Source organism: Onychomys torridus, chromosome 3, assembly GCF_903995425.1.
Source record: "Onychomys torridus chromosome 3, mOncTor1.1, whole genome shotgun sequence".
In the NCBI taxonomy this organism is placed as follows: Eukaryota; Metazoa; Chordata; class Mammalia; order Rodentia; family Cricetidae; genus Onychomys; species Onychomys torridus.
The window spans coordinates 100,047,629-100,061,619 of record NC_050445.1 but is presented as its reverse complement, the minus strand read 5'-3'; positions in this window follow the sequence as shown (position 1 = coordinate 100,061,619).

The window sequence follows — 13,991 nt, the reverse complement described above, 5'->3', positions numbered from 1 at the left end:
ATTTTTGAAAACATGTTGTTGTTGACTATGTACTACTGATCATCTGTGTTACTGGTGACTTTTTTTCCATGTCACTTGGGGTAGATGTACTTTTTAAGCCCTTTCAGTCAAGGATCAAAGCCTACAGCACAAGTTTTCAAGCTGAAAGCCCCCTGATAACATTACAGAGAGGATGGCTCTAATGTTTTTTTTACTAGCCCATAAGAAGTTTAGTGCCTCAGTGATGACTTGTGAATTCAGATATATCAATACTCTGACTCCATTCACTGGGACTGTGGTTAAGTCTTTGGCAGTTAATAAAAATTTTCATATATATTTGCATGCATATATATGCAATAAATCTCAAGTCACATTTTCCACCATTATCTCAAAACAGTATTTGTGAGGTTTGCATTTTGTAGCTTAGCTACTCTTAGTGATTCTAACAGATCAGGAAACACAAAACCATTCAAGCCCAAAAGAACCCTTTCTTGAAAAAAGTTAAAATTTACCATGTAAAACACACACAATGGATGTGATGTCCTAGCATTTAAATGCATTCACTTGCTACCTTGCTATTCTCCCTAATTGCAGTTCTGAAAGCCTGCCAGTGGGAGAAAAGTCTTCCCAGAAAGCAAACAAGGAGCAGTAATGATCAAGATAAGGATAGGAAATATAGCTGGAATATCAAAGAAGTCATTTCCTCTAGTTGTCTCAGGATATTTCAATAAATATCCTGAAACATTGTTCTGCTTTTTTATAACAAATAACATATGGGAACATAATCCACTAGTGGCATCCTGCCACGGGATAACTTATATGTCCCATAATGCCAGTTTGCAGTGGAGATAAAGTTGTCAGATGGTATATGGAGAAAATTCTTTACATTATGCTGTAACCATCTCCCTTGTATTATGGCAGTTATCTTCATAAATGTGATCAAATACAATAATAAACTTGGAAGAAAACTGGGTTTTCTTTGGAAAACTTTTCTTTTTTGGCTACCATGCATATTATAGTTTCTGCAATGACCTTATATTTGTTGTATTTTACAAACAATGGTATAGTCAGTTAAAAAAAAAAAGACAATTAATTTTCTCAGTGCAAGAAATGAGTCTGCAATACTGTTGAATTCCAAAGAGTGAGATTTAGTGTAAGAATGGTTCCACAGGAGCTGAGAAAGTGTTCTAGGCTCTTTGCATAATCTACAGAGGACAGTTCAGGGCAAAGCAATATTACTGGTCTTGAACTTCCATTATCTCATATACCAAAAGACACCAGGTATTCAGAAGCACTTGCCTTTTCACCTGGTTTACATAAAGGATTTTTGCTGTGGATATCACTCTGTGTAAATAAAGTTCTCATTGGCCAGTGGCCAGGCAAGGAAGTATAGGCGGGACAAGAGAGAAGAGAATTCTGGGAAGTAGAAGGCTGGGGAGAGACACCACCAGCCGCCGCCATGAGAAGCAACATGTAAAGACACTGGTAAGCCACAAGCCATGTGGCAAAGTATAGATAAGCAGAAATGGGTTAATTTAAGATAGAAAAAGTAGATAACAAACAGCCTGCCATGGCCATACAGTTTCTAAACAAATGTTAGTTTCTGTGTGCTTTCTTGGTTGGGTCTGAGCGACTGTGGGACTGGAGGGTAAGAGAGATTTGTCCTGACTGGGCCAGGCAGGAAAATCTAACTACAAATGGCGCCCAACGTGTTGGCAAGAGTTTCTACCTAAAACCTGACAAAAAAGATTCTAAGACGGAGCTAAAAACAGCTTCCTAATTGTCTCTCTCAAGTTAGTGGCAGCTGCCGGTTTGAGCTACTATGGCGGGTTCCTGGCACGTGCGTCTGACCTGCAGTGTGGTGGGAATAAGGAATCTACAAGCGACACTTTACTCTGCTGCATGGTGGATTTAGCCTTTGCTAGTTAAAAAAAAAAAAAAAAGTTTCTGGGCTATGCGCTGCTTTAATAGAACTGCTTCTGATAGTTGATGGTACACATGGCTCCAGACCCAGAGCTGGTGGTAAACTATCACCGCCATGTTGGAAAGCTGAGGTGGGCGGAGCCAGCAGCCACAGCAGCGTTTCAGTCTTACAAAGATGGATATTACACAGAGAATCTGGTTTATGTTGTCTTTGGGATTTTTAACTGCAGAAAAAGATTTGATCGTAAAAGCTGTTGAGTTAAACAAGTATGTAAATTTTAATGGTACCTTGACTTCAAAATTTGGATATAAGGATATGTTGCTTTGGAAAAGAGTCTCTGCTTTTGTTTCCACAGAAAGCCAGAGGCTGTGGATTTGTTCCAGATTAAGATATATCAGGTTTGATCAGCCAAGACCACCTGAAAGGTCTCCGATGACACCATGGCCCAGATGATCTGACATCCAGAATGGTTTCAAGGCAACTGGCTCAGAGGTTCACCCTAATGGACTACTCTAAAATCCTAAAATTTTCTTTGTATCCCCATAAGATACAGCGCCCCCCACCAGCAGGAAGTAGTAAGAGAAACTACACCCACATTCCCAAAATTATCAAGCTGGCTTTGGAGATGGAATTGGCTCACTCCTTCTCTAAACCCAGACATATTCTTAAAAGAAAAGGTTAAGAGTTTCTTGTGTCCCATATCAGAAGAGCCCTCTGATGTGGGACAGAGAAAAACCACTATTTTATTTAAAACAGGTTGATTATAAATGCAATCTCTTTCTAAAGATAAAAAGGGGATATGATATAGATATGATAGGAAGAAAGGGTAGATTAATGAACTTCTAAAGAACAACAACTCATTTAAAATGTTTTACATTGGTATAGATTTTAGTCTATGATACAAACTTAAAGTTAATTTTGTTATAGTGTGTGTATATTTCTAATCGTTTTTAAGGTATTATGTTTATATAGCTCATTTTAAATTGAAATGGATAATTAAAAATAGATTAATGAATGATTAGTTATCTATGATAATCATACTCGTAGCCATGTTAGTTAAGTCTTCTAGATATACATAGAGATATTTCAGATAGATAGGTAATCTTCAAATACTTCAAAGACCTACAGAATATGGCATTTAAAATATTTTTAAAATTTAGACTTTCTAGACAGTGAGACATGTCTGCTTCTGGCAGCACCAATTTACTTCAGAGAGGAGAATGGGCATTGAAGACACTTCATATGGAGTTTATCTTCACGTTGGCAAAAATAGCCATTTGGGCAAGAAACTGTTCTTGCCTGGACTGCTTGATCAACTGGACATGCAGGACCCATAGAAAGGTGACCACTGAACTTGGCTTGACAAAATGGTCCTTCAGGTTCCTGCTTCACAGAGGAAACTGCCAGACATTCTACAGGACACTGAGAGAAGTGACCAAGAGACTCTAGCCCTTGTGGGCTGAAGACAGATGCCCCAACTTTACAAAGGAACATTAGGTGACTGTCCAGGCTGCCAGCTGTCTCTGTCTACCCTGCAAGACTCCCAAAAGTTGCTTGCATCCTTCTCCCGGTTCTCAGGTAATATTATATCCTTCTGAGGTCTTTGATGTGGTTGAAGACTAGATAGTTATAATTTCCTTAGTTATGATACAAGATAAGTTAGATATAAAACCTTAGACTCACAAATATAAGATAGATAGGATATCTTCTTTAATATTGTAACTATAATTCTTACTTGATAATTGTTTTGTTATATGTAATTGTACTATGTAAAAGTTAAAACCTTCCTTAAAAAAAAAAAAAAAAAGAAAAGGGGAAGTGCTGTGGATATCACTCTGTGTAAATAAAGTTCTGATTGGCCAGTGGCCAGGCAAGGAAGTATAGGCGGGACAAAAGAGAAGAGAATTCTGGGAAGTAGAAGGCTGGAGAGAGACACCACCAGCCGCCGCCATGAGAAGCAACATGTAAAGACACTGGTAAGCCACAAGCCATGTGGCAAAGTATAGATAAGCAGAAATGGGTTAATTTAAGATAGAAAAAGTAGATAACAAACAGCCTGCCATGGCCATACAGTTTATAAGCAATATAAGTTTCTGTGTGCTTTCTTGGTTGGGTCTGAGCGACTGTGGGACTGGAGGGTAAGAGAGATTTGTCCTGACTGGGCCAGGCAGGAAAATCTAACTACAGATTTTTACAAATACTGGAAAGAGGTATATTCTTGGAACAGAGTAACTATAAATAAAAGGGAAATTCTTTAGTCTTCAGAATAAATACCACGTTGTAAAAAGAGGGTTCACTAGAACAACTATACAAACAGGACAGTGTATAGCTGCCCCTGGGGAGATACCGCTTCATGGCTAGTTATGTTGACAGGTGGAGAATATACTTTAGAAAATCATTGAGAAGTGTTAATAGATTGAATTATTATTAATTCTATTCTAAGCCACATTTTCAAAAGTAACTGCTTACCAGTCTCTCTTCCTCTGTCCCTCCATCTATCTGCCTCTCTGCCTCTCTGTCTCTCTGTCTCTCTGCCTCTCTGTCTCTCTGCCTCTCTGTCTCTCTGCCTTTCTGTCTACACATGCGCATATGTGAGAGTGTTACACATCAGATCAGAGGACACACTCGGGTGTTGATCCTCTGGTCCTTTCTTAGGTAAAGGTTAATTTTTCTTGTTTTCTTGTGTTCTCCAGGCTAGCTGGTTCATAAGTGTCTGGAAATTCTTCTGTCTGTCTCTCATCTCTCCATAGGAGTGCTGAGATTAAAGGCACGTGCTGCTCTACCTTTTTGAGCTTGAGTACTGGGGATGTGCACTCAAGTTCTCACTGCTCTGCAGTGAGCAGACTACCCACTAAACAATGTTCTCATGTATTGTATAATAAAAATGTCAATGAGATCATTCAACATTAATGTTCAATAAAGAAACAATTGGAAAGTATAAAACAAAGTCTATACACACTTAAATATGATATACTATAGAACACATATCTCATGTATTGTCATATAACATAAAACAATTATATTTTCTACTTTTCCCTAATATTCTTACACCCCCTCAATATGTAGGTGAGTTGAATTTTTTTGATGTATAAGCCTTAACTTATCTTTGCCATATTAAACATAAGGATTCCAATTGCATTAAACATAAGGGCCAACAGTTCAGGAAATCATCATTAAGTTAGATTTCTTCTACTTGTGTCCTTGTTATGACCATTTAAAGACTTTGGGGATGAATCAGGACCAATGAAGTAACAGAGAGAAAGAATATGGTCAGAGAAATAGTAAATATAGAAGTGCAAATGGAACTCTTGTTCAGAAAGAAATGAAGTAAAACTCTCTGACTTGCTGGTAACGGAGGTAAAGCCACATCCTCAATAGAAAAAGAAAATGCCATAGAAAAAGACACCTTTATATAAAGCCTAATGCTTCCAGATTCTATTGTTTTAAGATAGCAGTTTGAACACACATAGTCTATAAGGAGATAGAGATGAGGGCCTATGTAGGAAGACACACATTGATAAGGGAGAGTAAAAGGAGGCCACTTTAAAAAGCCCTGAAAAACCATGAGTCCTTCTAAAATAGTTCTCAAATTCAATTGGGTGAATGTTGAGAAAAAAATGAATGAATGACTGCAGAAGGAACAGGATTTGGCAATTTAGTGACAATTGAACACATACTTGCACACATACTAATCAAATATTTTAGGTTTAAAATTTACTGGAAGAGAAGAAAGAAAAAATCTTTAGAACAGTAAATTTGGAGCATTGATTCTAGACTTCCTTTACACTTTCATTTGAGTATTAGAGTTCAGTGGCAACTCAGGGGTTAAAATAATGACAATCCACCACACTGCTCACAGCCTTCTGAAAAATGGTAGCATCAAGATGTGTGTTTTGTCTCCAAATTGAGATAGAAGGAATTGCAATTAAATAACAGGATTGTGAGTTACACTGCTCACACTGGGTTAAAATTTGTTCTGGTTCATTGCATAATTATTTGACCTTGCCTTCACTTTTCTCACTCAACAATTTGATGTCAAGGCTCACACCTAACCTGGAAGATAGCAGTGCTGATCTGTCAAAAGTGCTAACAGACATCCAAGTGCCTTGTAAACCATGACATGACATGCTGATAAATCTACCTTCACTGTGTTTTCAAATATAATTTATTCTTTCTAACAAAAGACTACATTTCAAAACATGATTTTGTGTCATTTGGAACTAACTTTATGAATTACATGCTATAAAACAAATAAGGAGAATGGAGCAAATGATCAGTAGTTAAGAAAACATACTTTTCTTGACAAGACAGATTTGGTTCTGAGGGCCTAGGTCTGGCATTCAGGGCAGCTCACACCTGCCTAATGCCTCCATTATCTGAGGGCAACTGCACTCAGGTGTACATACCTACACACAGACACAAATACCCATCATTACTCGTATAACAAATCCTAAATGGTGCAATTAAATAAATCATAGCAATACATACAAAACTATAGCTACTTGTAATGATTAACTATATGTGTTAACTTATCTGATCTATGGATGCCCATATATTAGGTCACACATTATTCAGATTGATGGCATAGAGTAAAACAGATTTTCCTCCAAAAAGCTGGATAATCTTCATCAATTATTTTAAAAACTGAAGAACAGTCTCCCCTAAACAAGAAGAATTGTCCAAGAGTCCATCATCATATTCAAATCACCATAATACTTCTATTGAGTTGTCAGCCTTTCAGTCCATTCTGTAGGGTTGAGGTCTGTTAACATTCATAACCATGCAAGCCAATTTCTTATAATAAATATGTTTAGAGATATGTGCATGTGTATAGACCCATACCCATATAATTGCTAATTTTCTATAGAGAAATTAAACTAATATAATAGCTTAGCCATATATTCTACCATATTCCAAAGTATAATTTTAATAAAATTTGACAGTTAAGGGTTACAATAAATAATATTTCAGAGTGACTTTTTAAAAATAAGCAATTAAAGCACTTATAAGAATCTTCAGTTGAAAAGTCAATTTTTAAGCCAATGTTTTCAATATCTATTTTGAGTCCAACTGAGGCAAACCTACAGTACTATGGGTTTTCCAAAAGCCATTTATTTTAAATTCTATATCCAGTAACTGTTTAAATTTTAGTGACACTTGAAAAATAGTTTATAGAATTTTTCAAAAATAACTTCAATGGACAAATACAAAAGGAAGCATTGGTATTTGATTCCTGTCTCAACACCATTTCCTTTTGGCCTGTGTACCTGAGTTCTCTTGCTAAACTATGCCAACACAATACGTATCATTTTTGTTTCTTAAAAACTCATAAATATATGTCATATGTTAGTGCATGAAAAATAAAGCCATTGCTCTTCTTTGAAGTAAGTTCCATTCTTTTTAATGTAAAATACTGATGCTTTATAGCTGAGCTCTTTGCCTACAAAGCCCCATCATGATGTTGATAAAGTCAAGAAACATAGCCCCAATATATTGTTGTCCCCAATATATCATGCACCCTAATAAATTTATCTGGGTCAGAGAACAGAACAGCCACTAGACATACATAGAGACCAGAAAATGGTGGCACTCACACCTTTAATCCTAGCCTTCTGGAGGCAGAGTTCCATCTGTATCTTTGTGAGTTCAAAGCCACACTGGAAATAGCCAGGCATGGTGACTCACACCTTTAATCCCAGGAAGTAATGGCAGAAAGCAGAAAGGTGTATAAGACATGAAAACCAGGAACTAGGTTGGTTAAGCTTTTAGGCTTTGAGCAGCACAGTTCAGCTGTGATTCATTTGGATGAGTACTCAGAAGCTTCCAGTCTGAGGAAACAGGATCAGCTGAGGAACTGGTGAGATGAGGTGGCTGTGGACTGTTCTGCTTCTCCAATCTTCCAGCATTCACCCCAATACCTGGCTTCAGGTTTGATTTTATTAATAAGAACTTTTAAGATTCATGTTAAACTCTCTTCCAAGGCTTTCAGGGATATGCAGCAAGAGTGAGTGCTGCTTGTTGTCCTGTGATAACTCAATGATTGGCAATGAAAAGAAAAAGAAAAAAAAAAAGAGTGGATTCATATTTTTAAGATGCATGCTCCTGTAGCTCCCATTTCAAGTAACATTCTTTTTCTTGATGTTTGATATCATATAATCACATGGCTTGGCAGAAGAACATCACATGGGAAACACAGGGTTGGTCATAAGCCTCAGGAAATTTGTTGAGGAAATGATGGAAGGAGAAGCAAGGGGTAGAAATATTTTGAAAACTGGCACCACAGATATGTCTGTTGGCTTCAAAGGGATTCCCATTAGGAATGGAAGAGTTCTGAAAATTTCAGGTGGGTTGGCAAAATATCAGAAAAGGAAGTCTCAACAAAGCATTCTGGATGTGCCTTGAACCCTAAGGCTTTGTGAGAGTCTGCAGAGTAATAGCAAGGATTCCAACAGTCACAAATTCATATACAGGTAGAATATAATACAAAGACTGATAACAGATCAGTAGTTCTCAAATGATAAGAGACAACCTATGAAAAGTTCTCACTATAGCAAAACAGCAAACAAAATAAAAAATGATAGTAATATTTTTATACAGATGTCTTACTTTTAGTGTCTATGAAGAATAGATAAGAAGACATCTAAAGAGGGAAAGATGCATTTTGGCTCACAGTTTTTGTCCATACTCAGTTGACTCCAGTGCATTCAGGTCCATCATAAGACAGGAATATCAACAGAGGAATTGCATGAAGGGAAAAAGCACCTAATTTCATAGCAACTGCAAAGTAAAGCAGTAGTAACAGGTATGGGCTAGGGCCAAGACATAGATTTCAACACCATGTGCCAGTAACTCACTTCCTCTAACTAAACATAATTTGTATATGTTTCCCATTCCAAATAGCTTATTCAGATATTAAATCCACTAAAAATTAAGTTCATTAAATCAAAGCAATAATTATCTAATCATCTCTGGGAATCCCCTCATAGATATACCAAGAGATGTGCTTTTCTGATCTTCTAGGAGCTCTTCAGTTCAATTAGCATGACCATATAGATCAACCCTCACAGCAAAACAATTTGTTTTAAACTTTTTATTAAATAATTTCCGGACATGATTTCATTTATGTTTACATTAACTTTTTTCCTTTGGAATTTTATACATGTATATAATGAAACATGATCATGTCCATATTCTATTTCAACATTTAAGCTCTTCCCAGCTCCCTCCCAATTTCATATCTTTAATTTTTTATAACCCACTAAATCCAATTAGTACTTCTCATATGTGTACATGTGGCTCCATTATCTAGAGAATGGGAAGACTACCAGTAGCTACATACTCAAAAACAGATTGACTTTACTTCTTCTAGTAGCTATCAAATGCCAACAGCTTCTCAGTAAATGTAGGGGTCTAGAGATCTCCTTCCACATGTATGCTCAAATTTTAGCTGGATTTAGTTTATATAAGCCTTATACAAGTAACCATAGCTTCTATAAACCTATGAGTGTCATGGTCATATCAAGTTTCTGAATTTAGTATTTCCCAGTATTTCTCCCTATGCTCTGGATCTTACATTATTTCCTCTTCCATTATGTTCTCTATGCCATTGATCATAATTTTGGTGTTGCAACAGATACCATAAAATAATATAAGAAAAAAATCTTTAAAAGGATGGTGAGCACTTCAGAATTCCTCAATTTTTTATGTATTTTATGATTGGTCTCTTTTAGCAAACAATGTTTATATATTAAGTTACAAACTCATGGAGCCAGAGATAATATACAAATGTAGAGATGTGTCTCGATATTCTTATGTTGGAAGTTATAACCCCAAAGTTTCGTGATGTGACAGTGTTCAGAGACAGGTCATTAAAGTAGTAATAAGTCAAATGATGTCCTTATTTAAAAAAAAAAAAAAGAGAGAGAGAGAGAAAGTTAGTGGACCAGAGAGATGGCTCAACAGTCGACTCAAGTTCAGTTTCTAACTCATTTAGTAGCTCACAACCTTCTATAATTTTAGTTCTAGGTGATATGGCACCCTCTTCTGGCCTAGTTGGGGAGCAGGAACATATATGGTGCTCAGACACACATATAAGCAAATAGTTGTACAGAAAAAAAATTAATCATTAAAAAGAGGAGAAAGTTAGGATACAAGAGATCAGAGGTATCTATACACATGGAGGGAAAAATGGAAAGAGGAAACAAATGAGTGGACATCTGCAAATACAGAAGGGACTTCAGAGGAAGCCACATAGCACCTTGATCTTGCACTTCTAACCTCCATAAGCATAGGAAAATAAATGTCTGCTATTGAAGCCATTCAGTGTGTATTATCTATTATGCTTCTGTAACTAACACAAATATTGTACTTGTGAAGAGTTGTTCTTTAGAATTAAGGACAGAGGCAATTCCAAGAAAGGAATTAACATGAGTTAGGCCTATTTACATGGAACCTAGAAAGGGAAATTTTATCAAAATGTTATAGAAAACATGATAACAGATTAGTCCAAATAGCTGGATCCTTTTATTAACAATAAATTCTGGTGGAAATGAATTGTTTCATTTAGCAAGCAAACTACTAATAGTATATGGAATTCAGGAACAGGACACAGCAACTGCTGATCTTTCAAAGACACCAACAGCCTTACCTTTAAAATGGTTAACAGACAAGTCTGTATGGGTTCAGCAATGGCCTTTAACAAAAGAGAAACTGCAGGCCTTAGAAAAGCTGGTACAAGAGTAGTGAAGTGCTCAGCATATTGAAGAATCAACCAGCCCTTGGAATTCTCCTGTATTTGTTATTTAAAAGAAATCTGGAAAACGAAGAATGGTAACAGATCCAAGAGCTGTTAACAAGATAATCCACCCAATGGGCTCTTTACAGTCTAGAATTACCTTGCATAGTCTATTACCTAAAAAATGGCCCCTATAGTAATTGATTTAAAAGACCATTTTTTCTCAATACCCTTACAAGAAAAAGACAGAGAAAAATATTGACATCATGGTCAACCCTTTAAGAGATATCAATGGAAGATTCTCCCACAGGGAATGTTAAACAGCACAACCCTGGGCCAAAATTTGGTATGACAACAATTGGAAGCAATACATAAGCAATTTCCTCAATATATAGTTTATCATTGCATGGATGACATTTTATTAGCTGATTCAAATAGATACTTTAGAAAGAATGTTTGAAGAAGTAAAGGAATTTTGCCTTTTTGGGGATTACAAATTGCTCCTGAAAAGACATAAAGAGGAGATTCTATTAACTATTTAGGCTATAAAGGCATATGTAAAAAAGATGTCTGATTTGAATTTAAAAGGAAAACTAAAACCTCATCAATTAGCAGGAATAGACCTAGCAGAAATTATAGTAACTTTAACTAATAATGCTATTGACAAATTATGGGCAGAAAATGAACCTTGGCAAAGAGCATGCAATAATTTTTGGGAGAGATTAACAGCAAATATCCCAAAAGTGATTAAATTTAATTTGTAAAGAGAACTAATTGGATCCTTTTTAGCATTTTATGGAAAACACCAATATCTGGAGCCTCTACATTTTATACTGAAGCAAATAAATCAGGAAAGTCAGTTACAAACCAGAAAATTTAAGTAAAGTGGAGCAAAGTCCTAATAATTCTGTATAAAAATCAGAATTGTGTTACATTCTGATGGTATTAATGGATTTTATAGAACCTGTTAACATAGTTATTGACCTCAGTATGCAGAGAGAGTTGTTTTACACATTGAAACTGCTGAATTTACCCCTAATGAGACAGAATTAACTTTGCTATTTATTCAGTCACAAGAAATAATTAGGAATAGGAATCATCCCTTATAAATATAAAACACATATCCAATCCCACGCAGGTCTTCCAGACCCTCTAGCACAAGTAATGAAGAGATTGATCAACTGTGTAAAGGAAATGTACTGGAGACCGCAGAATTTCATTTAAAAAAGCATCAAAATCATCATAACAACAGTAAGGATTTGAAAAAGGATTTTTTTTAATTACTTGGCAATAAGCCAAAGAAATTATAAGGAAATGTCCTATATGTTCTTCATACAATCAACTCCATTCCCTGCAGAAAGTAACACAAATATTACTCAAAGGAATAAAATCTGGCAAATGGATGTATTTCATTTTGTAGAATTTGAAAAAAATAAAATATGTACACCACACCATTGATACCTATTCAGGATTTCAATGGGCAACTAACTACTCTGAGTTCCAATAAGGCTGATTCTGTCATCATGTATTTGCTAGAAGTTATGGCCATTATGGATATACCTGTACAAATGAATGCTGACAATGCTCCAGCATATATCTCTGGTAAAATGAAACACGTTTCTGCCTATTACAATATAAAGCATATTAAAGGTATATTACAGGCCAAGAAATCATAGAAAGATCAAATTGAACTCTAAAATATATGCTAAATAAAAAGAAAGGGGTAATAAATGCCCCCAGAAATAGATTACATAATGATTTATTAGTTGTGATTTTTCTCAATGCTAATGAGAAAGGAACAACTGCTGTGGAGAGACATTGGATAATAGAAAATAAATACAGAATTAAACCAGCCTGTATACTTTAAAGATGTGCTGAACTCAGAATGGAAGCCAGGATATGTGTTACGTTGGGGGATGAGTTTTGCTTTTGTTTCCACAGAAAAGAAAAGCTATGGATAAAATCAAAATTGCTAAAGGTTTGATTTGAACAAGAGAGACCTCTTAAATATAAGGGGGTATAGCTCACTCTACCACTGAGCTAAATCCCCAACCCTCTACTTTTAAAAAGCAACTACTAGTTCTAAATATTTCCCATTGAATGACCATTCAATTTATACTAATTTATGTGACTGCTAAATGCTTTTCATTTGCTCAGATACAACTAGCCAAAAGGGAACCTCACTAAATTTAGGGTTGGAGGAAAGTTTTCTTTTTGTCTTTCAGGAGAATGAAGGCTAAAGAATCTGAAGACCACTGGACAATTGAGACATCTGAAGAAAAAAGACAAACCATGCAGAAAAAAATAAATAAATAAATGTCCCACAAAAAAGATTTTCTGCAGTGAACCATGACTACTAACGGTGCTTTAAGTCTACAAAAGGATGATGGGGCCCCACAATGGTGATTCCATCAGGGCAATGATAATGCCAATAAGCTGACAAACCCCACCCAAAGATTGGCTTTGGATTGCTCAGGACAAATTCGAGATGAATGGCTTAGATGACCCAGCCTCACTGACAACTCTAGCCAGGACTTAAGACAAGTCCTGTACTTTCCCATTATGCAGAGAGTGATGAACAAATGATACAGCTACCTCTCCCAAGACTTGAGAACTAACACACTTTTTTTCTTTTCAGGATCCCCTAACCATTCTGTCACCCCTTGACAGCAGGAAGTAAATTTAAGAACATGACACTCACATTCCCAAGAGGTGGGGTGGGTGATTTCTTTGGTCTTTCAATGGGTTATGAATACTTGTAATTGTTTGGTAGTTGATTCCAAGTTGTTATTGGTAATGGTCAGAGAAAAAAGCAAAACAAAAAAGATTAGATTCAGGGTTCTTATTTGAAAAAAAAAAAAGAAAAAGAAAAAGAAAAAAGAAGATATAGATGTGGTAAGATAAAAGGTAGATTATTGAATCTACACTGAAAAACAAAAGAGATATAGAAATGATAGGATAAAAGGGTAGATTATTGAATTTACTCTGAAAAGGAAAATGGAAGAATACGGATATAAGATAAAAAGGTAGATTTCTGAATCTACTTTTTTTTTGAGCTGAGGATTGAACCCAGGGCCTTGCACTTGCTATGTAAGCACTCTACCACTGAGCTAAATCCCCAACCCTCTACTTTTAAAAAGCAACTGCTAGTTCTAAATATTTCCCATTGAATTGGATTTTGGTATATTGTATACAAATTGTGTATATTGATACAAAGTTGAGATTATATTTGTTGAAACATTTTGTACATACATTTCTACACTGTTTCTACTACCTTTTAAGAATTTATACATATAAAGTTCATTCAACAATGTAATACAATTTGCTATTCCTGAGCAAAGTGTTCCTGTGTAA